Source organism: Arachis ipaensis, chromosome B01, assembly GCF_000816755.2.
Source record: "Arachis ipaensis cultivar K30076 chromosome B01, Araip1.1, whole genome shotgun sequence".
Lineage (NCBI taxonomy): Eukaryota > Viridiplantae > Streptophyta > Magnoliopsida > Fabales > Fabaceae > Arachis > Arachis ipaensis.
The window spans coordinates 109210623-109220982 of NC_029785.2; positions in this window are offsets into that span (position 1 = coordinate 109210623).

Sequence of the window (10360 nt, forward strand, 5' to 3'; positions counted from 1 at the left end):
TGACACCACCTATAATACAAACAGGTATTTCATTTAGTGACATATATTTTCATGTTCTTTGAATGTATATCTTTCGGTTCACCATGGTCTAGTGCGCTTATTTATGCAGGTACAATTTGGTTTTAGGTTCTTTTGTTGGCGTGAATCATCACGGCCAGTCAACACTTCTCGGATGTGCGCTGATGAACAATGAGGATATTCAATCATTCAAATGGCTATTTGAGTGTTGGCTACGTTGCATGGGAGGAAAGGCACCAAAAGGCATTCTTACCGATCAATGCGCATCGATTCAAAGGGCAATTGAGCTAGGCATACCAACAACAATTCACCGCTAGTGTATCTGGCACATCATGAAGAAGATCCCAAACAAACTAAACGGCTACAAGGGACACATCGATATTGAACAAGAGATGAGCCATGTTGTTTGGAACTCGTACACAAAAGACACATTTGACAGAAACTGGAACAATTTCCTCACAAAGTATGGCCTCGGAGGCAACAAGTGGCTTTCAGGTAATTGAGGTTTCAATTCGAATTATTTTCATGCCCATACCTTTTTTTTTCCAAAACATACACTATTTTCGGTTTACCACACCTTATGGGTTTTGCAGAACTGTACGAGGATCGGGATATATGGATTCTAGTTTACTTGGATCACCACTTTTGGGTCGGGATGAGAAGCACACAAAGGAGTGAGAGCATGCATTCATTTTTCAACAAGTTCATTACACGAAATAGCTCCTTGAGACAATTCGTGAAGCAATACGACAATTGCTTAGTAAGCAGAGAGCAAACAGAGAGAGAATTCGATGCTGCAGATTTTCACACCATGATACCGTGTGCAACAAAATCAGTAACAGAGGCACAGTTTCAGTATGTATATACCCATGAAAAGTTCAGGGAAGTTCAAGCTCAATTCAGAGGTAAAGTGAACTGTATCACAAAATCAATGCATTCTACCCTAGGTTTCACAACATATGAAGTCATAGAGCAGGTTTCCAACTCCACATTCAACAAGTTTTTCGTCACCTACGACGCAGTATCACAAGAGGTAAAGTGTCAGTACTTGCTGTTCGAGTCTAGGGGCATATTGTGCCGTCATTCCTTAAGCGTCCTAAACTTTGAGCGAGTGGATAATGTGGCACCGAAATACATACTGGAACGCTGGAGCAAGAACATAAAGAGGAGGCACACACACATCAAGAGCAGCCAAGATGAGCCTCTACTGGAGCCGAGAAGTAAGAGATTCGACGAATTGATGTTTCAGTCGCACAATATATGCGAATTTGCATCCGAGTCCGAGGAGTTGACCAGAATTCTGCACCGGGCGTTTGACAAGGTCATGGCTGAGATGCAAGAATATAAAGAGAGAAGCAAAGGAAAAAGTTCATTATGCCACGAAGAAGCGACACTAAGCGATGTGAATAACCTTCAAAGCCCGCCACGTGTCAAAACAAGAGGCCGGTCCAAGAACAGACTTGGATCAAACTTTGAAAAAAAGATCTCAAATGCCATGAAGAAAAAGAAAAAGACAGCTCCAAGTGAGGTAAAATTGACTTGCTTTCGATTAGCTAAAAATTCAATTGTGCATTTTGCTGATATAGAATTAATTATGTCTTTTGTAGTTGAACCTTTTAGACGCCAGATCATCGATTCAGTCAAGCTCCACTCTTTACAATGCACCAGATATGAATTATCTAAGAGAGGATTATACGAGTTTTAGTTTTTATTAATGTAATTTTTTGTTAGTTTTTAATTAATAGTCATTTTTTGTGAAATTCTGTATTCCAAAAGTCAATTTTTTATTTATTGAATAGTCAATTTATTTTGCTATGTCAGAGAGTTCAGGTGTTTTTGAAATTGAATACTGATAGAAACTTTTTTGTAATTAGCTTTCAGAATTTCTGTACAGTGTGTTTGCAACTTTCGGTTCGGCCAGTGTATTAATTTCAGTTCACTGTGTTTTTTGGTGTTACTAATGTATTGGTAAATACACTTATTACAATCACTAAGAACTTGGAATAAAATAGCATCCATACAGTTCCAAGAGATTTATAAATTAACATGAATCTTTTAGATTCCGGATCATCGATTCAGTCGAGCTCCACTCTTTATAATGTACCATATATGAATTATCCAAGAGAGGATTATACGAGTTTTAGTTTTTATTAGTATAATTTTTGTTAGTCTTTAATTAATAGTCATTTTTTTGTGAAATTCTTTAGTTCAAGAGTCAATTTTTTCTTTATTGAATAGTTAATTTATTTTGCTATGTCAGAGAGTTTAGGTGTTTTTGAAACTGAATACTGATAGAAACATTTTTTGTAATTAGCTCTCAAAATTTATGTATAGTGTATTTGCAACTTTCGGTTCGGCTAGTGTATTAATTTCGATTCACTGTGTTTTTTGGTGTTACTAATGTAGTGGTAAATACACTGATTGCAATCACTGAGAACCTGGAATAAAACAGCAGCCAGACAGTTTCAGACAACCTGATAGAAACATTTACATTAATATTCACATATATACATTGAAATAATCATTGTTTACTTTTTTAAACAAGTTAAACAAAATATTGTCAAATACAACTAGTGAATCACAATATATCCTATTTACTATCTAAATCCCGAGATGTGAATTTACAATAAGGGCTGGAGAGGGAAGCAGATGGCTTTGATAGTCTTATTGCTTCAGATTCCCAAATCACTTGCTCTTTGATTTTGTTCATTTCATGCAACAGAAGATTTGGACCATATTGGTATCTGAAGTCATTAATCTCTTCCTACATTTCAATTGAAAGGAATTAGTTACATAAAAAATGAACCCAACTGAAATAAGAAAAGAAAGAAGTTTATTAATTTAGAAAGTACTTACTTGTGTCCAAGCTCTATATTTATATCTCTTCTCGTTTTTGATCTTTCGTGGATCAATTGTTTCGAGCCAGTTCATGACGTATATTCCACAATCATAGCTAAGTAAGAATTGAGTATAATACGATTAATAGTTTAAAAAATAAAATACATTAAATATAGAACTATAGAAGAGAAAGATTCTTACTCTGTACATTGACCATTCAATTGGATATACTCTGCTTCTTTTCCCAGCCCATCCTCCATTAAGGGTTCTGCCCTAGCGTAAACCCTCATCTGAGAAATTATTAATCCCTGAAAGGGAGACAAAAATAAAAAAAAAAAAGCATCAATAGTGAATCGAACTCATTTCATGTACTAAATTCTTTGAATAATTTACAAGAAAAATAACTTACAACAAATTTGTTTAGCATCACTCTTGAATCAGGTATATATTTTTTTGACTTATTGATAGGGTCAAGCACATAGAATTTCTTTTTCTTGACATCAGCAATCCACAACCACCAATGAGCTCCGTTGCAAATTGGCACAAATAGCTGAATTGTGGGTAAATAATAGAATATTTCAGTGAAAACAAATAACAAATGAGAGAATTATTGAAGAATTTTTAGAAATTATAACTTACAAATGGATGCAAAGTAAATTTTCTTTTGTCAAGAAACTGGCAGTGGTGGGCATACTGCTCAATATCAAATCGGTATGCCTTGTTTGTCGTTTTATCAATGCACTCCACGCCATGTGTTCCCAACATAAAATTCTGCAAAATGAAGATCAGTTAAATCAAATTTCCACCGAACCAAACACAATTCATATGCTGAATATGACGTGAAAAATATTCAATCATGAAGAAAAAAGTTCTTCATGGAAAAGAACTTAACACAACACATAATATTCAGGTGAATCAATATGAACATTCCCACCAAACCGAACAGCAATCAGGACAGAATAATAAATTTAGCTTACCACAATATCCAGCGGCACAATGTATATTTGTTCCTGATACCGGTGAGTTTTTACTTGGTTGATAATCATGCTATGTATACTGACCACCTACAAGTAAAAAATTTATGAGATATACTCTATAAGATTATTTAGAAAAATTATTAACGTTAACGCAATCGGGAAAGAATTTACAGTGGTATGCACTTGTTCTTTGGGCATTAGAGACATGAAATATTCTCTTAACCCCTCGTAAAGTGCCTCATGTTTCAAGACGAATATTGCATCATATTCGTTGCTACTATCTTTTGTCTTTTTTACATGTGTCATCCAATGATAACACTTTTCGATCAACTCCTTTGAGATTTTTATTTTTTTCTGGAGCTTTTAAAACTGCAGAGCTGGCAAGGGTGGCTCGGAAGTTGTTGCTTTAGCAAACTTTAATGCTGCCGTCACTCCAGCATCTACCACCGCCTCTGTCAGGATTTCAAGCCGTGAAACAGGCGGCTCAGAGGGATGAGTTGGTTGAGATGCTGGTGGACTTATCCTAAGGTTAAAAGAAGGCATATCATCTTCCCTTTGGCTAGGTTGCTGTTCTTCTTCGAGAGGGCTGCTGCATTAAATAGATAATGGTTCAAAAATAACCCATTAAAATTAATAAAAAAATTTTTATGTGCAACTTATTCATTATCAGAAATTTCATAGAAATAGTCATCTTTCAATAATTCTTCAATAACAGAACTCGTAAGAGACAATGAAAGTTTTGGCTCTGTTTTCCTCGGTGAAGATATCTCGACAGCCTGCTTTTAGGTTCCAGAAGGCAACAGTAAGAAACAGAAGAGATAAAACTTACAATTAAAACATGTACTGAAGTGAAATTATTGGGATTTGTATAAGCAGTGAAACTTACACATTAACATCTACTTCTTCTTCCGATTGCTGCACTGTTGCTTCTTTGCTGGGCTGGTGTTGTGGTTCCAGAGGGCTGCTGCATTAATAGATGTTGAAGTGATTTAAAATAACCCTAAATCCTGAACACACTATCTATCAAGTAATTTAAAATAACCAAATCCATTGAACCTAAATTAAGCAATGTGGTGAATAATGGTAAAACTTACAATTCAGGTTCTTCTTTGGGAGGCCTGCTGCATTAAACAGCCAATATTTTAGTAATTATTTAAAATTACCAAGCCCACAGAACCGAACAAAATTCATGTGGTGAATAAATATTTATAACCTTACTCTTTATCAGAGGTTTGTTGTGTTTGACTTTCTGGAGGGACATAAATAAATTCATCATTGATCAACTCTTCTTGAAGAGAACTTGGAAGAGACAACGTAAAAGGATTTCTAAGGAATGTAAATAAGGAAGAAGTTAATGTTGAATAATTAGAATTTGTTCTAAGAAACGGGAATTCGCACGTTGGAAAGCTCACATTTTCAAAGGTTCAGAATGAGTTTCTTGTTGAACCTGAATGATTTGTAGCTTAGAATTAGGTGTAGTGCTAGTGACATTTAAACACATTTTTCGTGAGATTAATTAAACAAAATTTAATTACCTATCTGATAGAGTAACATAAATATTTTTAACTTACACTGGTGGACTTTTTAAAGTCTTTCTTGTATGAATTTTCTTTTTTCTAAAATATTTTACCATGGATTCTGGGATATTTTTCCTAAAAAAAAAAGATACAAATTAAAATTAGAAATCAAGATTAAAAGTAGAGGTCTAGAAACACATCAAATTCATTTTTGGAAACCACCGAACCGAAAGTAAAGAGTGCAACAAACCTGGTATTGTCTTGGGCATTTACAGATGGTGCGGAGCTTCCCTGAGTCTGCAAGAGTGGTTCACTTCCGAGATTTACAGTTGGCAGTCTAACCAAGATAAATAAATATTATTAATTGAATCTAGAGGAATTACAAACGGTTCTAGCAAAAGTAAGCAAAGAAAGGAAAAAAACTTGGTATAAGAAATTGAATCTTACGTCTGAGAGGATTCATTTCATGCTTCTGTTGAGGCAAACTGATCTGGAACAATGTGTATTGACTGAGCTCCATCATTTCTTTTTTTTTTTTATCTCTTTTCTCTTATTGTCTCTAACGCTTGCCTTCTTCTTTCTGCAGCATTGTCTTTTGCTTGTTCAGTTCTGAAAGTTCATAAAATAAGTATCAATACACCTAAAATGAAAGTATCAATAAAAGAAAATATGATTCGAGAAACTTACTCCTTGTCAGATTAGGTTTGTTTTTTTGCAGTTGTTTTCGTTTTATTATGGGTGTTTTCTCAATTTATTTTTCTCTGCAAGACAGACAAACACATCGAATTTATAACCGAGAAAAATATAAGCAAGAACAAGAAAACAACAATCAATTTAACCAAACTGACAGACACCACCGAACCGAAAACAATTAAAAGGCAGAACCGAAAATTAGAAGACCACCGAACCGAAAGAATTCATTTGCTGAACAATACTTATTGGCTTTCAGATTTGCTTATGCTCTCTGAATCTGTCGGCACATGCTTCCTTTTTTGGTTTGTTTTTTAACCACCTTCGATGGTTGTTTTCTTTTCTTTGTTTCGATTTTTTCGATTTCTTCTTCTCTGCAATACATAAGAACAAGCGTATAAGAACAAATTTAAGCAAATACAAGTTAAATGAAATCAATATGAACATTAAACTTACTGTTTTTTGGATTCACTTTTGCTTTTTGAATCCGTGGGAATGCTTTCAGTTTCACTTGTTGATTATTATTGGGAATAAGACACCATTCCCCCTTGAGAAAATATCTTTGACAGAGAAATAAAATAGACACAATCACAACACAAGAATTTAACGTGGAAACTCCAATTACCGGAGAAAAAACCACGGCCGTTGTCAAATGACAACCAGAGAATATCACTATGTGAAAATTGTTACAACACATAAACTTCTTTCTCTCTAACACCGGCACCCCAGTACACCCACACTCTCTCAAAGCAAATATCTAACTACACCTCACAACACTCTCTAATCAAAGAGTACAGAGGAAAAGAAAAATCAGATACAAGCTTAAAGTGTTTCTGACTGGTGCAAAAACAAATGGAGAACTTAGCCTTATCCTTATCCATGGCAGTGCGGTAATACCATGAGGATACTTCTTGTCTTCTAGAGAACATCATCTTCTCTCATAGAGAAAGCAACCAGAGATCTTCTCCTTCAACGCCTTGTGCAAACTTGATTGTATCAACACATCCTTGACTTGTATTTGCCACAAGCCAAAATTGATGCTGCAACCACAGAGCATACTAAGAATAAATCCCACCGAACCGAAGCTCTTGATACCACTTGTTGGGAATAAGACACCATTTCCCCTTGAGAAAACACCTTTGACAGAGAAATAAAATAGCCACAATCACAACACAAGAATTTAACGTGGAAACTCCAATTACCGGAGAAAAAACCACGGCCGTTGTCAAATGACAACCAGAGAATATCACTATGTGAAAATTGTTACAACACATAGACTTCTTTCTCTCTAACACCGGCACCCCAGTACACCCACACTCTCTCAAAGAAAATATCTAACTACTCCTCACAACACTCTCTAATCAAAGAGTACAGAGGAAAAGAAAAATCAGATACAAGCTTAAAGTGTTTCTGACTGGTGCAAAAACAAATGGAGAACTTAGCCTCATATTTATAGCCTAGGCCACCCACTCCATTTGCTATCCTGAGCAATGTGGGACTAATTCAACCAAATCCTAACAATTATGAATCCTTCTCAACAAGCTTTTGTTTTCTAAGCACCTTTTTTTGTCTTGCTCTCTTTGTCGGTGGTGTTTTGTCGGATTCAGATTGAGATTCAGATTCGGAAAATCTTTCTTCTTCCGAAGAAGAATCTAGATTGACAAATTTCTTTTTTATTTTATTTTCTTTTTCTTTTTTATCCAACTTTCTTGTTTTTGTTTTTTCATTCTTTTTTTCTTTTTTATACAGAAGTCCCTAAAACAGAAATAAGAACTCAATTATTTAATGAGAAATACAATAACAACCATTTAATAAACATGAGCAACCCACTTTACCAAATGATACTAATGTGCTGAATAAAAAGCCATAAAATATGATAATTATTTAATGATCAAAGAAACATTTTTGCATGCACAAGGACTCAATTGAACACACTAACAATCAGGTGAAGCAAAAGGAGTGAGCCCACCGAACCGAACAAGGTTCATATGGTGAACAATTGCGAGTAGGACAAATAAATTAATTATAACCTAAAACAGAAGTTTATTTAGTTAGTAGAGTATTTTAAAAGCATTTGAAACCAAATTTTAGGGAGAATTTTAGTAGAGTATTTACTAATGATTCTGTTGCTTCGCTAGAAATCCGTTCAAGCATCATTTGCTTTGTCCAATGGGCCACCCAAGGTGCTGGGGGAGCATCAGGTGTGAACGGGCAAGGGAACTTGGCTTCATGAAAGTATATCAACATCAACATAAAAATATAGCCATCAACAGCTTGTTTCCTCCCCTTTCTCTTGTTTTCAACTCCTTTCATCAAGAAGTTGAGCACATGTTTTACCCAATCCCATTTCTGATTGTTGTCCACATAAAAGATCGATGGCTTATGGATTGGGGAGGCCACACTTACCGTTGTGGGCAGCAAGAAGCACTTTTGTATGAAGACAACAAAAGTCCTCTTGAATTTTTTTCGGTTCTCCTCCCCTTCTACGCTCATATCGAGCACATTCCTTGTCTTCTGGATTCAGTTTGTTGTAATCAACCTTATCATGAAAACGATTCCCTACAATATTTTAGTAGCAAAAATCAGTCAAAAAGGCTCAGTTTAATTTTCTGTAAACCAATGAACTGAAAATAAGTAGTAAGTGAAAAGTGTATTACCTCCGTTGGTTATGTCCAGGGCAGCTGCTACTTTCTGAGGAGTTATGTATATTCTGCCCTGGAGAGTTTTCAAGTATCCTTTCTCTTCATCAAAGTGATCAATCAATTCTCTCAACAGGGCATGAGAGACATTCATTTCTGGGACATGTGACAGGGCACAAAATCCCACTTCTTCCACTATATCTTTCTTTTCTTGAGTCATATCCTGTACACTGTTGCCATTGCCTTTGTTTGGCATCTGCAATAATGAGTTTTCTACAAGTTTTGAAATAGAATGTGAGGATATATTTATAATACAAAATAGATATTATTCAAATGAAAGCGGATAAATTTATTTAATGTGCTTACGTTATAGTGCGGCTTCTCCTTCATTGTTGCCATTGTCTTGTTCTGTTTTGCTGTAAGGAAAAAGTTTGGTCAATACTTCACTCAATACACCAATAAGCACAAGCATGTATATCTTAATCAAGTCAATTAAAATGTTACAGGCTACCGAAGCAAAACTCATTCATGCACAGAATCAAACATGATAAATAATGAAACAGCTAGGGAATTATTGCTGCATGCTATCACAATAATCTTAAACAATGAACAAAGCAAAAGGAAGCCACCGAATCGAACAAAATTCATTTGGCCAAATTTAAAAATATCCACAAAATTTATTCCAAAGCCCTAGTTATACTGTAAAAATTTAATCACAGTATTTCAAGAATGCCAACGAACCGAACAATGTTCATGTCAAGAATAAATCGTTTTCAACTTTTAATCATTAAGAATAGTATTTCTCCATGCAAAAGAAGTACTGAACAGAGTAACAACCAATTTCAAAGCGCTAGTTACACTATCTACTGAACTGAATGAAAATAACAATAAATTTCATTAACTCTAGTTATACTGTAGAAATGCATTCACAATAGTTTGATCTACTAAACGAAAAAAATCAATTCAGTAAATCTAAAATGCAACTAGGAGAAACGCGACATTGCAAGATTTCAAATGAACAATAGTTTTTCTCATACCTTTGGTAGTCTGTGATGCTATTTTCGTTCTTTCTTTGTTGTTCCTTGCCAAATCTTCTCGCGATTCTTCTGTAGTAGTGATTTTCGCAGAGAACGTGATTGAAGTTTGAGTGATTTTGAGAGAGATTCGAAGAGACGGAGCAGTTTCGTGTGTTTTGAAGAAGAAGGAACATTTTTTCATAATGAAGCGCGAATGAAGTAGTCGTTTTGTTTGTACGGGGCGCATGGAAGTCACGTTTATTTAATGAGATTGGAAGCGCGTTAGTTGTTTTGGGTTTGGGCCAACATGGTTACATGGTTATATGGATGTGTAGCAGGCCCGCTCTAATAAATACAGAATATCCTAGTACATAAATAAATGTTTTAAATGACAATACTTTAATACACAATACTTTAAATGGCAATAGAATATTTTATTCTTAAATAATTAAATATAAATATATAAATACAAAATACATGAATATTTTTTATTGATTAAGATTAATTATTATGAAAAAAACTTATAATATTAAAAAATTATATTAAAATGATATTTTAAAATACAACATAAAAATATAAAATAATTTAAATTTTATTTATATTACTTGATAAATAATTAAATTATTATATTTAAAATTTATTAACTAACTACTTTTGTTAAAGAT